This window comes from Oryzias latipes, chromosome 2, assembly GCF_002234675.1.
Source record: "Oryzias latipes chromosome 2, ASM223467v1".
Lineage (NCBI taxonomy): Eukaryota > Metazoa > Chordata > Actinopteri > Beloniformes > Adrianichthyidae > Oryzias > Oryzias latipes.
Genome location: NC_019860.2, coordinates 8,448,626 through 8,465,353, shown reverse-complemented (window position 1 = coordinate 8,465,353; position 16,728 = coordinate 8,448,626). Strand labels below are relative to the sequence as shown.

At 42.8% G+C, this 16,728-nt stretch overlaps 2 protein-coding genes and 1 long non-coding RNA gene across 6 annotated transcripts in view; 2 read left to right on the top strand and 1 right to left on the bottom strand.

Annotated features, from left to right (window-relative positions):
* Positions 1 to 16,728, top strand: part of LOC110013798 (gastrula zinc finger protein XlCGF28.1) — a 989,290-nt gene that overhangs the window by 587,459 nt on the left and 385,103 nt on the right. The gene's annotated exons all lie outside the window — the stretch shown is intronic.
* Positions 1 to 16,728, bottom strand: part of LOC101169839 (NLR family CARD domain-containing protein 3) — a 1,010,604-nt gene that overhangs the window by 740,068 nt on the left and 253,808 nt on the right. The gene's annotated exons all lie outside the window — the stretch shown is intronic.
* On the top strand, positions 12,667 to 16,520 carry LOC105358208. Its single transcript, XR_911919.3, has 4 exons — positions 12,667 to 12,725; positions 13,018 to 13,155; positions 13,238 to 13,342; positions 15,557 to 16,520. It is a non-coding gene; the product is annotated as an uncharacterized LOC105358208 (long non-coding RNA).

The following is a 16,728-nucleotide window of genomic DNA, read 5'->3' as shown; positions in this document are numbered from 1 at the left end:
CCAACCTGCTAAAGATGTTTCTGAACGGAAGAAATTTGTAAAAGGGACATATAGGATTTTTTAATACAGAATGGCTGAATTAAGCAGGATTTTTCCAGTTTAGAAATGCAAACTTGATAGACTGAACAACTTCAAACATTTGTTCAAATGTACATTCTTCCAAGGAGGTGTTTGATTTGTGGAAGAAGCTAATCCTCCTTTCATCTAGTTTTCTTGGTGGTCAGTAGTTTCCCAGGAAGTGTTCCTGTTGTGTGCGTAATGGAATTCAGTGAAGACGATCACATTTACATGGATCAACTAGTTTCAGCCAAACCACATCCAGAACCAGTACACAGCAATAATTCCTGGAATGAAAGCCAACCAGGCTACAGAGACCTGCAAAGGTGTGGAAGAGAAAAGGACCTCTGACTGTCCTTCTGAAGTCGTCTAGAAACCTGTCCAAACTGTTTAGCAAAAGAGCTTTGGACAAGTCGTGGCGAAAAAACAAAGTTAACCGCCTCCTGTGGTGTTTATGAAGCCCAAATCACAGAGACCTGTAACAGCCGATGAACCTGCTAAAAGAGGTGAAAAGAAGAGGAAGCCGATTCCTGTTGTTCCTAAAAAGACACAGCACAGTGTGGAGGCTAAAGAACCACCAACACAAGCCAGTTTAGGAATGCCAGAAAAGGAAAATGGAGGAGGGGAACAATCTCAAAGAAAAAAAAGACAAAAATTACACAGAGGTCTTCTGAGTTTTTAAAAAAAGGTCTAAAAAAAACATTAGGAATTCACCACATTGTGTGTGTTTTAGAATTGTTGTTGTGCTCTGTATCTTTTACCACTACACAACATTTTTTTTCTTTTTATTCATGTTTAATTTGTTTTTGGTATTCTCCTGGTGCTCAGGTTTGCCCTAAAAAATAATTATTTATAAGTGTTGTGTATTTGTCAAAAAAAAAATTGCAACAACAACAACTAAAAAAGCTTTTTTTATATATATATCTGTGTTTAATCTGCTTGGGTTTTCTCCTGGTGCTCAGGTTTCCCCTAAAAAAATCTCCTTGTTTATTAAAGTCTCTGCTTAAAACGTTTACAATTATTTTATTTTATTTTAATAATAACAATAATAATAATAAATGTATTTATGTATATGTTTTAATACTGAAAAAAATAGTCATTTAGGTGTTTATATGAATGTTTGAACAAATGGATGGATGCATTGATGGGAAAGCAACATTACATGTATTAGATATAACAGATGTAATGATGTGACTGAGTGAATGAATGTAATGCAACCACAAGGGAACACAATCCAGTATTATCTTGTGCCGGTCCCACATCCGGATAAATGCGGAGGGATGTGTGAGTGTAAACAAATTGAACATTCAGTACAGACCAAGAGTTTGGATACACCTTCTCATTTAGGAATTTTCTTTATTTTCATGACTATGAAAATTGTAGATTCACACTGATAGCATCTAAACTGTGAATTAACACATGAAGAATGATATACATAACAGAAAAGTGTGAAACAACAGAAAATATTTCATATTCTAGGTTCTTCAAAGTAGCTCTGATTACTGCTTTGCACACTCTTGACATTCTCTCGCATGAGAAGGTGTGTCCAAACTTTTGGTCTGTACTGTCACAAAAAGAGATGAGTACAATTTGTATATGTATATATCACACACTCTTAAGCATCTCAGAGAAATACTGCAGGATGGCTGGACTCCTGTCCTATGACTGCGCATGGGCTCAATTCGATGCACAGTCTAGGTTCTGAAACACAGTCACTCCAGACGGGTTGGACTCAGTACAATTCTGGAGTTTCTCTTGGTGAGAGGGGGCGGGCTGGTGTGGGCTTACTAGAGAGCCCCCAGTACAGCCCCCAAGTGTTGTAGTTTGCCCCAGTGTACGAGAGGGTCATGTCCTTTCATGGTCTAGGAATGTGGTTTTGGTCTACTGGCAGAAAAAACACTCAAGAGTACCAGCCTTCTTGGTGTCTCTTGGAGGGGTGAAGGAAAGCACCCCAACCAGGGGATCCAGTGTTCTTCTGTGGAATTTTAATACTCACATGGTCAACAACGGTGGCACCTGCAGGGGGATGATTGGCACCAGAGCTGTTCAGAGCTGTGGTCGCAAGCTCTCTGGGGGCTATGGCAATCCCTGAACCCGGTGGTGGACACCAAAAGTAAGGGATGCCAATGAGCTAAAGAAGGAGTTCTACCAACCCTGGCTGGCTTGTGGGACTCAAGAGGTGGCTGACAGGTACCGGCAGTCTTGAGCAAGCTGCAGCTCAGGCCATGTCAGAGGCTAAAACTTGGTTCTGGGAGGAGTTCAGTGAGGTCATGGAGAAAGACTAATGGTTGGCCTCAAATAGATTCTGGCAAACCATTTAGCGTCTCAAAAAGGGAAATCAGTTTTCTGCAGGCACCGTTTTCAGTGTGGTGGGGAGGTGTTTAGTCTGACTGGGAACATGGCTGGTGGCTGCTGCTGCTCCTGGTGGCAGGACCAACACTGATGTGACTGCATCAACAAATGCAGACATACAGATCAGTAACCTCAAAACGGACATCCACAAACTCTCTAAGTTGAGGTCAGAGAACGATCTGTTGAATTCTTTAGTGGACCTGGCTGGCACATTGACAGTCGATGCACATTGCTACTCTGAAAGCGGTTGTGCAAGATACAGTTCACTGGGACCCCTACACCTCGCCACAACCTTCCTCGACCTCTATGCCAAAGCCGCTTTGGTCTGAGGTAGTCAGACCAAAGGAAGAAGGAAGAAAGCCTTTGACCATGAAGGCTTTCGTCCTCTCCAACCGCTTCAATGTCCTGTCAGTGGCAACATCTGACGATTTCCTGGTAGCTGCTTCTCCACTCAGCGGTGAAAATCTTCTTCCTGTTGCTGCTTCTTGGACCAAGAGAGAAGGCCACCCAGCACCTGGAGGTTCATCTCCAGCAAAACCCTGACTGCTCCTAAGAGACGCAATGAGTGGACGCCCTAACACCCCCTGCCCTCAAAACGCAATCCACGTCCCCGTAGAATTGAACAATGTGGGGTCCATCTCCATCTCCATTTATCCATGAAGCCTGACCAGAATGACCAGATAGAGAAACTGAACGCCTGCATCAGTGACATCAAGACCTGGATGACAATTAATTACCTCCTCTTGAACCCAGAAAAAACTGAGGTCATTATACTTGGTCCTAAAAACCTCAGAGATGCTCGGTCTGCTCAGATAGTCTCCCTGGATGGTATAAGTATAGCCCCCAATTCCACAGTTAGAAACCTTGGGGTTTTACTTGACCAGGATTTATCATTTAAGGCTCACATATCTCAGGCATGTAGAACTGCCTTTTTTCACCTGCGGAATATTGCTAAGATCAGAAATATACTTTCTAAGAGTGATGCTGAAAAACTCATCCATGCATTTGTTACGTCGAGGCTGGATTACTGTAACTCCTTGTTAGCAGCGTGTCCTAAGAGTTCCTTAAGAAGTCTCCAGCTTGTTCAGAACGCAGCTGCTAGATTGTTAGCTGGAACCAGCAGAAGAGATCACATCACTCCTGTGTTAGTTTCGCTCCATTGGCTCCCAGTTGATTCTAGAATTAAGTTCAAGATCCTCCTGTTAACCTATAAGGCCTTACATGGAATGGCCCCGTCCTATATTAAGGACCTCATAGTCCCTTACCTTACCAACCAATCAGAACACTTCGCTCGCAAAATGCAGGACTGCTTGTGGTTCCTAGAATTAGTAAAAGTACGGTTGGAGGTAGAGCGTTTAGCCACCAAGCCCCTGTCTTATGGAATAAACTCCCAGCTCATGTAAGAGAGGCCGACTCAGTTTCTACATTCAAAGCTAGACTGAAAACATTCCTCTTTGGACAGGCTTATTGTCAGACTAGTTAGTATTCAGAGATTATTTAACTTAATGTTAGTTTGTTTAAATTAAACTTAATAATAACTATTTCTTTTAAAAGGCTGCTAGAAGTTGAAGCTGGGGTAACTATGGTACACTGGGGTTCTGTCCTCTTTCCTTTTTTACTTCTACCCTTCCTCTCCTCTATTCTTGATCATAATTTATCATTTAGTTCTCCATGCCTCTGTTTGGTGCAGTACGATTCATGTATTGTCCCTCTTTTCCTCTCCCCTCCTGGGGAGTGGGAGTGCTTCCAGACTCCAGTTGGCTCATCCGTGCTCCAGTTCCTGACCGTTTACCTCGCCTTTGCTCCCGCTCCTACACCTGGCTGTGGATCCTGCCTCTGGCTCATCTCTGGCTCGTCTCTGCTCTGTACCTGACCGAGTACCTCGTCTCTGCTCCTGCTCCTACACCTGGCTGTGGTTCCTGTCTCCGGCTCGACTCGCGCCTTTGACTGTCCCGATAACCACGGCTGGATGAAGCTCGTCTGCTGGACTTTTATATATGTAGTTGTAGATTTAGATAAGTTAATTCTTCTCTAAGATTTCTGGTAAATCGCCTGTCCGTCCTGGGGGAGGATCCCTCCTTCATGTGGGCACCCCTGAGGTTTCTTCGTTTTTTCCGGAATCCGGTTTTTTTGGGAGTTTTTCCTTACCGCGAAGGGGGGTCTAAGGGCAGGGATGCCAGTATAGCTTAGTCAGTTTGTTAGTTCATTTTAGTATTTTTCTATTGAACTCTTTGTATTCGTGATCCTTTTGATTTCATGTTTTACTTCGAAGCCCATCGAGACGACTGTTGTTGTGATTTTGGGCTATACAAATAAAATTGAATTGAATTGAATTGAATTGAATCTCCATCTCATCCCGCAGCAGGTGTTACGGTGACCGCTGCCGCCTCTCTTCTTTCTTGTGTCCCACCAGTGTCATTGGCCACTTCAAAGTTGTTTTTTTGTTAGGCCTGTGGCAAGATGAGCTAATTTAATCACAGGTGGAGTCACTCACATCCTGTTGCTGCTAATGAGCACCTGGCCACCTAAAAAATGGGACTGAGCTGGCTCTTCCTCATTCCTGGCTGAGACTGCCTCTCTTTCTGGGTTCCTGCACCTCTGTCAGTGCAGTGCAGTGGTTATCACAGTTCCTTGTCACACAGTGGGTTGGTTTGTGACTGGAAAAGGGTGAAATGGGAATGGAGCGCCCCCTGTCGACTCTTCTTTCAGGTGATATCCAGTAATGATTGGGTCTGTGGTATTTAGGCCATGGACGTAGTGTGCTCCCTGGGTTTTTTAATTTTTTTTAATTTTAACCCTTGTGCTTTCCTAAGCACTTTAACATTGGGAGTGGGGTCATCTAGACCCACTAGACAATGCTCTGAACCTTTTTTCTTCAATGATTTGTGATCTTCACTGGTGTCCATGGATTACATAAAATCCTCTCTACCTTTATCCACCTTTATCATGGTAGGGAGAACATGTCAATGTAAAGGTAAGATAGAACATGGGTTAATCCAGGGGTCGGCAACCCATGGCTCCGGAGCCACATGTGGCTCTTTCATCCTTCTGTTGTGGCTCCCTGTGACTTTGGAAAATAATTAGTATTTCATAAAAATTCAATTTTATTTTAGTTTGTTCATTTTTCATGGCATTTCAAAGGCACTGCTGGCTCCATACGAAGCGCGTGCAACGTAAAAAACAGCTTCCTTAATGAATGAGCTCGTATTTATCGGGCGAGAACTGCAGAGCTGATAGCAGGAGGAGACACGCAGGGTGGCTTCAATAAACACCCCGGGTCTGGAGTGGTTTTCTGCCGGGAACTTGACGTGCCGCAGGGCAGAGAGCAACTCTTTGATGACAGAGAATTTGCGCTTCCTGTTTTTAAACACGCATGTGCATTGATGTATGTTTCTTCAAGGACATGAGTGTAGATCGCGGGACAGAGAAGCTTAAAATAAGAAAAAGTACTTCTCAAAATTCCACCAGCCAATCAAAATCCTCACCGAAAAGTACGGGACTTGATTGACATGCAGAATGGCCAATCGGACATCCTCTGACACATACGTCACTGCAGACGCGAGTTTAAATTCACTCAGCGCAAACTCTGTCATCAGAACCGCTTTTTCTGCCCCGCGGCACATCATGTCCCCGGTAGAAGACCAGCAACCGGAGTGTTTATTGAAGCCGCCCAGCGTGTCTCCTCCTGCTTTCAGCTCTGCAGTTCTCCCCAGATAAATCCGAGCTCATCAAGGAAGCTGCGAGGCACGCGCTTCGTACGGAGCCAGCAGCGCCAAATGCTTCATAATATGCCCCGCTCCCCGCATTGCACCGTTTACAGCAGAGCATGAATATGATGGTTGCTGCTTTCTGTCTTTGTAATAAAAGGCTTAATCTGTTAATACAAAAGTATCTTTGTGTAAACTCACTGTGTAGTTTTTAATCATCAGTACATAAACAATAATGTTCAAATAAACATGTAACTAATAAACATGACGATGGAAAGAAAGAAGTACTATTTTTTTTTTATCTTTTCTGGCCCGCGATCTACACTCACGTCCTTGAAGATCGATCGCGATCGACATAATGAGCACCCTTGATATAATATATACATGCATAATATATATAATGATGTCAAAACAGGTTGTGGCTCCGGGGGCTTTTTTTTTTCATTAGGGGCGGTCCCAAATGGCTCTTTGAGTAAAAAAAAAAGGTTGCTGACCCCGGATGTAAACATTATTCACTGTACACTGCATATATGTTAAAGCTGTTTTTGTTTTTCTTTTTTCTTTAAATTTTAGTTAAAAAATGTTTAGAATAAATATAAAAAACGGTTTATTTAAAGCTGAAACTAAAACAGAATTGTTTTTTTTGTGCCAAATATTATATTACATCCAGTTTATATCAAATAGGTTGAATAAAATGTGTTTAGATTTCAACCTTTTCTGCTTTTTGAAGGTCTGAGAGCAGGAATCTCTAACATCTGACTGAATCATTTATTCATTTATTTTTTCTTACAGGGATGACTATAATGTTAGAAGCACAAACATATTCTAATAGAATTATTAGTATGAAGGTGAAGGCTGAAGATGAAAGAGTTATTTGTTAGTGAAAAAAAATAAAACAAGTAAAAATAAATATGTAAAACAATCATGAGTTTAGTAGAGAAACTGCATTTTGACTGCAAATATTCTGCTTAGAATTTGTGATGACATTCTGACCAGAGTTCTGCTCTCTGATCCAACAAAACCACCTTCATGTGCTCCTGGTTTCTTCTGCCATCAGATCAGATGAAGCAACATGACCTCCATGGTGAGCTGTGACAGCTCCATGTGTGTCGCATCACATCTGGATGGGATCTGGATCAGCACAGCTCAGGGATCTGGAGCTCCGTTCAAGCATGGAGTTGGGTTGAGCTCTTCCTCGAGCAACAAGCTGCTCCAATTTCTCGAGCAGTCAGAAAAGACAATGATAGGCTTTAGAACAGAGGTGGGCACTGAGGGCCGCATTCCTGCATGTTTTCCAGCATACCCTGCTCTGGCATGTTCTAATTGGCTGGACACACCTGAACCAGGTAATCAGCCATGAGTAGGGCAAGACTATCTGGAAATCATGCAGACACACCGGCCCTCGAGGCCTGGAATTGCCCACCCCTGCTTTAGAAGCTAATCACCTTTTCCCTCATTCCTGGAAGGAAAGTCCGGGTAGAAAAATCTGGACCTGAAGACACTTTGATCTAAACTAGAAAGAGGATTGGTTCATTTGAATGAGGGTCGCCCACAAAAACCTGCTTTCAATCTCATCTCAGACTTGGAATCACATTTGATCCTGAGGGTTACTTTCCTGGAGAAAAAACACTTTACTTCCTGGTTTAAGTGACAGCAAATGTTCCTATAGATCTGACCCCCTAAAAGCTCTCAATAGCAGCTCAGCTTATTACAGCTCTTGATGCGGAGGGGCGGAGCCTGAAGAGGGAGCATCTTTCCCTTGGTGCTGCAGCTTTGGACATGTTTTCAAACTCTTTAGCTTCTGCTGTTCAAGGAGGTGGAGCTTTATCAGGACGCTTGTCTGTTCTAAGTTCATGGCTGCTGCTGATGTTTCAGGAGCTGCAGGATGAAGCTCTGACAAATTGTTGAAGCTGCTGGAAAATACTGAGTCAGTCAACTTGTCTGTTGGACCCAATTCCCACTAGACTTTTTAAAGAAACTTTTCCCCTAATTAATGATTCCATATTAACGATAATAAATACCTCTCTGTAAACGGGTTACGTGCCACAGTCTTTTAAATATGCAGTTGTTAAACCTCTTCTGAAAAAGCCCAGTTTGGATCCTTGTAACTTGGCCAACTATAGACCGATATCAAACCTGCCCTTTATTTCTAAAATCCTAGAAAGAGTTGTAGTTAAGCAGCTTTACTGCCACCTACAGGACAACAGCCACTTTGAAGACTTTCAGTCAGGGTTTAGACCTCACCACAGTACGGAAACTGCACTAGTTAGAGTCTATAATGACTTGTTATTGGCCTCAGAAAAGGGACTACTTTCTATTCTGGTCCTGTTGGACCTCAGTGCAGCCTTTGTCACTATCGACCACAGTATTTTACTCCAAGAGTCAGAGCAGGACATAGGGATCAGAGGATCTGCTCTCCAGTGGTTTAAATCCTATCTGTCCGATAGGTATCAGTTCGTTAATGTAAATGGACATTCCTCTCAGTGCACTCGAGTCAACTATGGAGTCCCCAGGGCTCAGTTTTAGGACCCATCCTGTTTATGCTTTTTAATGCTACCCCTAGTAAACATAATCAGGAAACACAGCATTAATTTTCATTGTTATGCCGACGATTCGCAGTTGTATCTATCCATGAAGCCTGACCAGAATGACCAGATAGAGAAACTGAACGCCTGCATCAGTGACATCAAGACCTGGATGACAATTAATTACCTCCTCTTGAACCCAGAAAAAACTGAGGTCATTTTACTAGGTCCTAAATACCTCAGAGATGCTCTGTCTGCTCAGATAGTCTCCCTGGATGGCATAAGTATAGCCCCCAATTCCACAGTTAGAAACCTTGGGGTTTTACTTGACCAGGATTTATCATTTAAGGCTCACATATCTCAGGCGTGCAGAACTGCCTTTTTTCACCTGCGGAATATTGCTAAGATCAGAAATATACTTTCTAAGAGTGATGCTGAAAAACTCATCCATGCATTTGTTACGTCGAGGCTGGATTACTGTAACTCCTTGTTAGCAGCGTGTCCTAAGAGTTCCTTAAGAAGTCTCCAGCTTGTTCAGAACGCAGCAGCTAGATTGTTAGCAGGAACTAGCAGAAGAGATCACATCACTCCTGTGTTAGTTTCACTCCATGGGATCCCAGTTGATTCTAGAATCAAGTTCACGATCCTCCTGTTAACCTATAAGGCCTTATATGGAATGGCCTCATCCTATATCAAAGACCTCATAGTCCCTTACCACCAAAACAGAACACTTTGCTGCCAATATGCAGGACTGCTTGTGGTTCCTAGAATTAGTAAAAGTACGATTGGAGGTTATAGGTATAGGTATAGCCACCAAGCCCCTGTTTTATGGAATAAACTCCCAGCTCATGTAAGAGAGGCTGACATAGTTTCTACATTCAAAGTTAGATTGAAAACATTCCTCTTTGGACAGGCTTATTGTCAGACTAGTTAGTATTCAGAGATTAAATTAAACTTAATAACAATAACTATTTGTTTTAAAAGGCTGCTAGAAGTTGAAGCTGGGGTAAGTATGGTGCACTGGGGTTCTGTCCTCTTTTCTCATCTACTTCTACCCTTCCTCTCTTCTCTATTTTTGATCATCATTTATCATTTAGTTCTCCATGCCACTGTTTGGTGCAGTACGATTCATATACTCTTTCCCTCTCCCCTCCTGGGGAGAGGGCTGTGGTTCCTGTCTCCGGCTCAACTCGTGCCCCTGATTGTCCCTCAACCACGGCTGGATGAAGCTAATATGCTGGACTTTATATATGTAGTTGAAGATTTAGATAAGTTAATTATTCTCTATGAGTTCTGGTACATTGCGTGTCCGTCCTGGGGGAGGATCCCTCCTTCATGTGGGCACCCCTGAGGTTTTTCCGTTTTTTTCCGGAATCCGTTTTTTTTAGGAGTTTTTCCTTACCGCGAAGGGGGGTCTAAGGGCAGGGATGCCACTATAGCTTAGTCAGTTTGTTAGTTCATTTTAGTATTATCCTATTGAACTCTTTGTTTTCGTGATCCTTTTGATTTCATGTTTCACTTTTTCAATTACCAATACAAAGTCCATCGAGACAACTGTTGTTGTGATTTTGGGCTATACAAAAAAAATTCAATTGAATGAGGAGGAGGAGTAGTCATCATCAGTCTAAGAGGAGGCCCTACAATAACTAAAAGATGAAGCAGAATTTTCCAGGAAGAATTCCAGGAAGAAGGAAAGAAAACTCTGTCAAAGCTGCAGGATCAAAAATCTGGAAGATCATGTTCTCTAGCTGCAAGACAGATGAAGATGGTGGGCAGATGAGGATCTTCAAGGTGTTTGATGTGGAGCTGAAGAAAAGCTCCGCCTCCATTGAGCTACTTTCATTTCATTCCTTGAAGGACCTCTTCAAGGACTTGAAGCTTCTTCCCTGGAGTCTGAGAGCAGCAGAGAACAGAGGCTGGTCTGCTGCTCAGAGCTGCTTCTTCACAGCTTCATCTCTGCAGAACATCAGCAGCAGAAGCTCAAGGAAGAGCAGCTCCAAGCACAGCCGGGATTTCTGTTCCAGTCAGAACTTCTGAACATCTCTGCTTCCTTCAGGCTGAAGATTCAAACAGCTGATCCTGAAATGATATCACTCCACAGAAATTCCTGTCCTTCATCAGCCGTTGCCATGGAAACCAGCTGACTCCAGTAGCTTCAGAAGTTCCTAGTTTACAGAAGTGGGATGAGGCAGGAGGGACGTTTCTGGGAAAAGCATTTTCTTCTTCATCCCTGAAACCTGAAGAAGATGAGGAGTTCTGAGGGTCTTTTCTGAGCCTTTCATGAGGATCCGTCAGCTTACTGCCTTTACTGACTGAAACAGTCGGTCCAGTTTGACAGTGAATTTTCCTCCTGACTCTCCTGCTGATCTGGAGATGAATTTCAGACGAATGACTCTCATGGTTCAGTGGAAACACGTTGGTCTGAACTCCAACCTTCAGAGGAAACATTTGATCCAGTCAAAGCAGGAATTAGCCTGTGGTAGAAATCTCTAGTCAATCCTCCAGTTGGAGCCTGGTGAACATCCAGGAATGTAGAGGATTGGTGGTTAGAAAACTGCTCCTTCCTCTTTTCTGAAGCTTGTCTGGATCCAGAATGAGGAAGAGGCTGGACTCTGCTTCATCATCAGCTTTGAACACAGAGGCTGTCATGCTCCTCTCTCATCTTCTGACTCTGAGCTTGTCTGTTTCCTGTTGAAGTGACTGACGTTGGAGTTTCCAGATCCTGATGCTGCAGAGGAACAAAGTGGATCACTGGGTCTCATCCACAGAGGTCCTTAGAGCAGAACTCTCCAAGTCTGAGTGGAACTGTTCCTCCATCATCAGATCCAGTGAATGTCTGGTCTGAGTGGGATTGTGTCCAAACTCTCACAGAGCTTCTCCAGAATGAAAGCTGTCAGGCAGCAACAGCTGCTTTATTGCAGAAAATGTCCTCTGTCACCAAATCCACAGAACATTTCATCAAATCATCTTTGAATTAAATCTGACATTATAGTTTTCATAGTCAAGTATTTTTTTTCAGAGAACAAACCTGCTTGATTGGTGGTTTGTTGGTGAGTGGGAGGAGCTTATTCCAAGGCTGCTTCTCACCTTCTGCTTTTGCCTTTATGTGTTCAACATTTAACAGCAACAATCAAAGTCAGAGTTGGTGATGCTTTTGGGCAGTTTCACCTCTTTCTCTGAGTTGATGTTTTTGGAGGTCAAAGGTCAGATGCAGAAGCTTCACAGCTGAGTTCCTGTCCACCAGGGGGCAGCACTCCTTCAATCCAGCTGCAGGAAACCTTGATGTTTTGCAGAATATGCAGCCGTTCAAACACGGACTGTCACTGAGGAACAAAGGCGTCCTTCGGGAATGTGGTTCTGCTGCAGAACATTCTTCCAGACTGAAGCTGTTCCTACGGTGGCCGACAGGACTCACACTACATACAAAAGAAACAACGCAAAGGCATTACCAGAAGCACAACTACATAACCGCAGCAATAGCATAAACGTCAGCACAACGGAAATGAGGACTTTTTTCTTTCCGACCTGTGGAAAAACTCAGAAAACTTAGAAAGGGGATGGAAGCCTGTGAGGCCAAAATGCTGAAGGGAGTGGAGGGCTCTGGTCTGTGGGGGGTCTGGGACCATAGCGAGTGTTTTTTCTGCCCCACACATCTTTCTTCACTGTTGGAATCAGTCCGAGTTTTCCCCGGTGTCTTTGACAGATCTGGGAGATCCACATTCTTTCAGTTTAACCAAATCTTCCTCAAACTGCTGTTCTGACTTGTTCACATTCAGACTTCAATCTGCTCTTTTCTTAGCTTCAAATTTACTTTTGGAATCTTGTGGATTTGAAATGTGATTCTAACAAAGATGGAAAGAAAAGCTTCTCAGCTTCACTGTCAGCCATTTTCCTGAGCTGCATGTGTACAAACTCTCTGTTCCTCTGAGTCTGACTGTTGATAAGAAGGGGCTGTTTCCAAAAAATAGTCAGGCCCCTCCCTTCATCTCCATCAGGAGTTTCTGCTTCAGTGTCAGTAGATAACAGATAAGGGGAGTTCATGCACATCTGGAACGACGATGATTCAGTGATCTGCGTTGACACAGTGAGTGAAGACTCCTCTTCTTCCTCTTCATCTCTTTAAAGAAATTGAAGTGAGTTTGTTTCTAGAACTTTGTCTTCACTAACTTGACTGTTTGTTTCTGATTATTTGGAAAAGATTTTCTTCTTTCATTTCATTCTTTGATTTCTGTCTGTTTTTCTTGATGGGCTTCATGCTTCCTGGATTGTAGAAACAGGAAGTTTGTTCTTTTGATACTAGAGTACAGAGCTCAGAACCTCATCTGATAACATTCAGGATGTCTATCAGAGTTTAAGAAGACATGTTTCCTCTGCAGGTGAAGGTGGAAGGTGTGTGTGAGCTGATGTGGATCCAGTGAATCCAGCAGCATGGATCAGTGTGAGGACACACAGGAGGGAGCCCCTCTCTCTAAAAGCAGAGATGGTAACCATGACAACCAGAGCAAAGCTCAAAGGTGAGATGAACATCTCCAACTGTCCATGATCTTCTTCATGTCAGAGCTCAGGACTCACACCAGCAACCTTCATTCTTCACAGGAACCAACCTGGACCTGGATCTGGATCCAGCTGGGGGTCCTTCAGGAGTGACATATCAAAGGATTTACCTATAAGCTTCAAAGACAGCAGTTCAGGAGTGGAACGGTGGGTGTTTGTCTAAAACATGTTCTGAATTCAACAGATGGACAGTAATCAATGAACTGGAAGCTCTCTCCAACTATGTATTTAGTTTCATGCAGTTGTCACTAGGGGTCTTTTTAACAAACTCTCACTCTTAATCCATCTATTTATTATCTGAGTTAAATTGCTCAACATGGAAGATAATCGGATAAACCTCCACAATGGAAGAAAATCTGTTTTTTTGAAACAAATGTTTTTCCATCAGGACCCAACAAAGACTTGAAAGTGAAAAGGGAGGGGGAAACAGAAAACAGTAATTGCGACATGTCTGTCTTTTCACAGCCTTCCCACATCATCTTCAGACCTGCAAAGCCTTTTTGTCACGGATAACTAACACTGAGCGTCCTTTGATTCAGGTCTAGACACAGCTAACACTCAAGTTCTCAGACTGATGCTGGGAAGTCGCTAAGATAGTCGAAGACCTTCCTGTGAAACAGAGTTGAACACACACTTTTGCAAACATGATTATAACAGCTATATAGCTAGGTGATGCAGAAAAGCAAATATGAGATGACTTGTATACATTATTCTAACAGGAAGAACTTTACTATTCAAAGCTGAAGGAATCTCCAGATTTACATTTGCAGCACTTGCTCTCAATGTCAACACATCCACATGTAAAACCGTTGATAAAATGCTTTACAAATTTATTTAGAAATATAAAACTCACTACATTAAAGATAAAGTGCTTTTGAATACAACAGATGCAGGAGGACTTGATGTCTTAGATTTCACCACCCTAAATTACACCTTTAAGATCAATTGGATTAAGCAATTCCTTAGCAACCCAGATTCCTTATGGAATTTTATCCCAAACTATTTTTTTTTCAAATCTCCGTGGCCTCCCTTTTCTTCTCCAATCTAATTATAACATTCAAGGTTAGCCCATCAAATTAGCAAATTTTCACAAGCAAATGCTTCTGGCTTGGTCCCCAATCTATAAACATTCATTTTCTCCTCACAAGTTTCATATCTGGATTTATACTAATATTTTATTTAAAAAAATACATCATTATTCTTCCTTTCCTGGTTTAAAAATAATGTACTCTTTGTAAATAAACTTTTTGACTCAAGAGGGTGTTTAATGTCCTACAATCAATTTTTAACTATTTATAATATTCCAGTTACCCCCAAAGAATTTACAATAGTCATGGATGCTATTCCTGAAGGAATTGTAATGTTATTTAAAGGTCTTGTGCACCCATTACCCTCGCGTTCAGTTTCTTTGTTTGAAACTGTCATGACTGCTGCAGCAACCTGGTCGACGGTTGGGTGCCGGTCCTTGGGGAGGGGGTACTGTCATGACTGCTGAGACACTTACCTTGTTTGGCCAGGTTTGCGGTTGGAGCAATCACCCACTATGTCAGACACCTGGTCGTGCTCCTTCATAAGTTCGCTCCTGTGCTTCACTCATCATCATCCTGTGCTTGACTCAACAGCAGTTTCACTGGTTACTTCCAGCCATCCTGCTAAACTTTCCACGCATCTGCACAGATCGTTAAACTGTCACGTCATCGCCTCGCCTCACCTCGTCTTGTCCCCACTTCTCCCTCCATCCACACGGATTCTCATCGTAAGCCCAAGACAATCTATTGACTTTATAAAGTGGAAATCCTCTCCTGAGGTTTCCCAGAGTTTACCACTCATCACCGGCATCCAGACTCTCTCCCTCCTCCCAGCTCTGTCTCTCCTCTCAAGACTGTGAGACTACAAAGTCCTGCTCCCCCTGCTGGCGGGAGGTTACCACGCACCTTCAGGTCTGCAGACTGCCTCCCAGGACAGTAAATCTGACTAATTGTTCTTCACTCTTGAGTTTGTTTCTTTTGGCTGTCCTCGACAAAATCCTGACATAAACCAATATTGGCAAGACCTGGTTTACTACGAGAACTTCAACAAGTGATAAAAAAACAAGATCCCTGTTTTAAACTTCTTCACAGATGCTGCAGCCAAATCCTCATTACACATAGACATTGATAGAAACTGCTCCTACAGTGCTTATGGTTGGTCGCCAAGTTAAGCAAAGTATTCCTAGTTTAACTTATTACTTAGCTCGCCTTGTTGCTCCATTCTCAGGTTCTTCACCACGAGGATCCACCTGGTTCCTCCTCTCCAAGAGCTCATCGTGACACAGTGTGGTGTTTTTCTGTTCTGTTTCCTGACTGCCTTTGTGTTTTGCAGGTCGGCTGTCACTCGTCCTGGATGGCCCCTCCCTCTCCTGCCTGGTCTTCTCTGTGGAGGAGTGCACAGCTGCCTGCACTTTGCAATCATGCTTATTTAAGTTGATGATACTCAGTCCTCAGTGTCGGTGCGTCCCTGTTAAGTCAGTGGTTTTCCTACTCAGCCGACACTGAGGTCTGTTTTGTTCTTTGGCATTTTGTCTGAGCTTAGTTGTTCCCTTTTGTTGCCTTTTGCAGTTTTCCCTCTCTTGAGGAGTTTTTTGTGATCCCACCTTGTGGCGCTTTCTGTTAGCATTAAATCGCTCTTAAGCGCATTCCTGAGTCTCAGCCTGATTCCTATCTGCACTTGGGTTTCCGTCCCTACAGCCGTGACACATCGATCCATCCTGTTCCCGCCATGACAATCCTGTCTCGCCACGCTCTGGTCTCGCTCCCTCCTGCCTAGCCAAGACTCCTGGCAAGGACCATGTCTGTCACAAACGCCTTCGCTCCAGATCCAGCGCCGACGTCATGCCGTATCAGAAGGCTACTAATGGCTACAAACCATCCTACGAACTTTCTCTATACCACGTTCTGGAAGAGAAATAAATCTGTTAACCTACTTCCTAGTTTGAGTTTGCATCGTAGTTCCATCATCTGGGTCTGCCATGTCATACACATCATGACAGGTATATTATTTGGATTTTATAATGTTAAAAATTCACTAATAAGGGGATACTACTTAATTAACCTTTTAAGAATACAAGCCACATTTCATATTAATAAATGCTAATTTTCTGAAACTTTCTTATTCAAACTTTTTATGATTGCTCTTTTTTTTTATTTTTATAACTTTTTTTTCCCTTTGTTTTCTATATTCCCCTGGCAAATTTTGTTACTCATTTTTCTATCAGTGTACTTTAAAGTTGACTCGATTTTGTACTATGATCCTTTATATATATATATTCAATAAAGATTTTTAAAAATTAAAAAAAAAAAGACTTGACTTCCTCTTTTGCCTTTTGCCAGTCTTCCCAGCACAGTTCCAGGAGCAGAACCTCAGCCACACCCGTAGGGACCAGTAGCACCGTCAGCACTGGCAACTCAAAAACAGGTGTCCTGAATAAAACCCAAATGAGTAAACTAAACATATGTATATGTACTTGCCACAAATAAATACTGAAAACCGAGAAT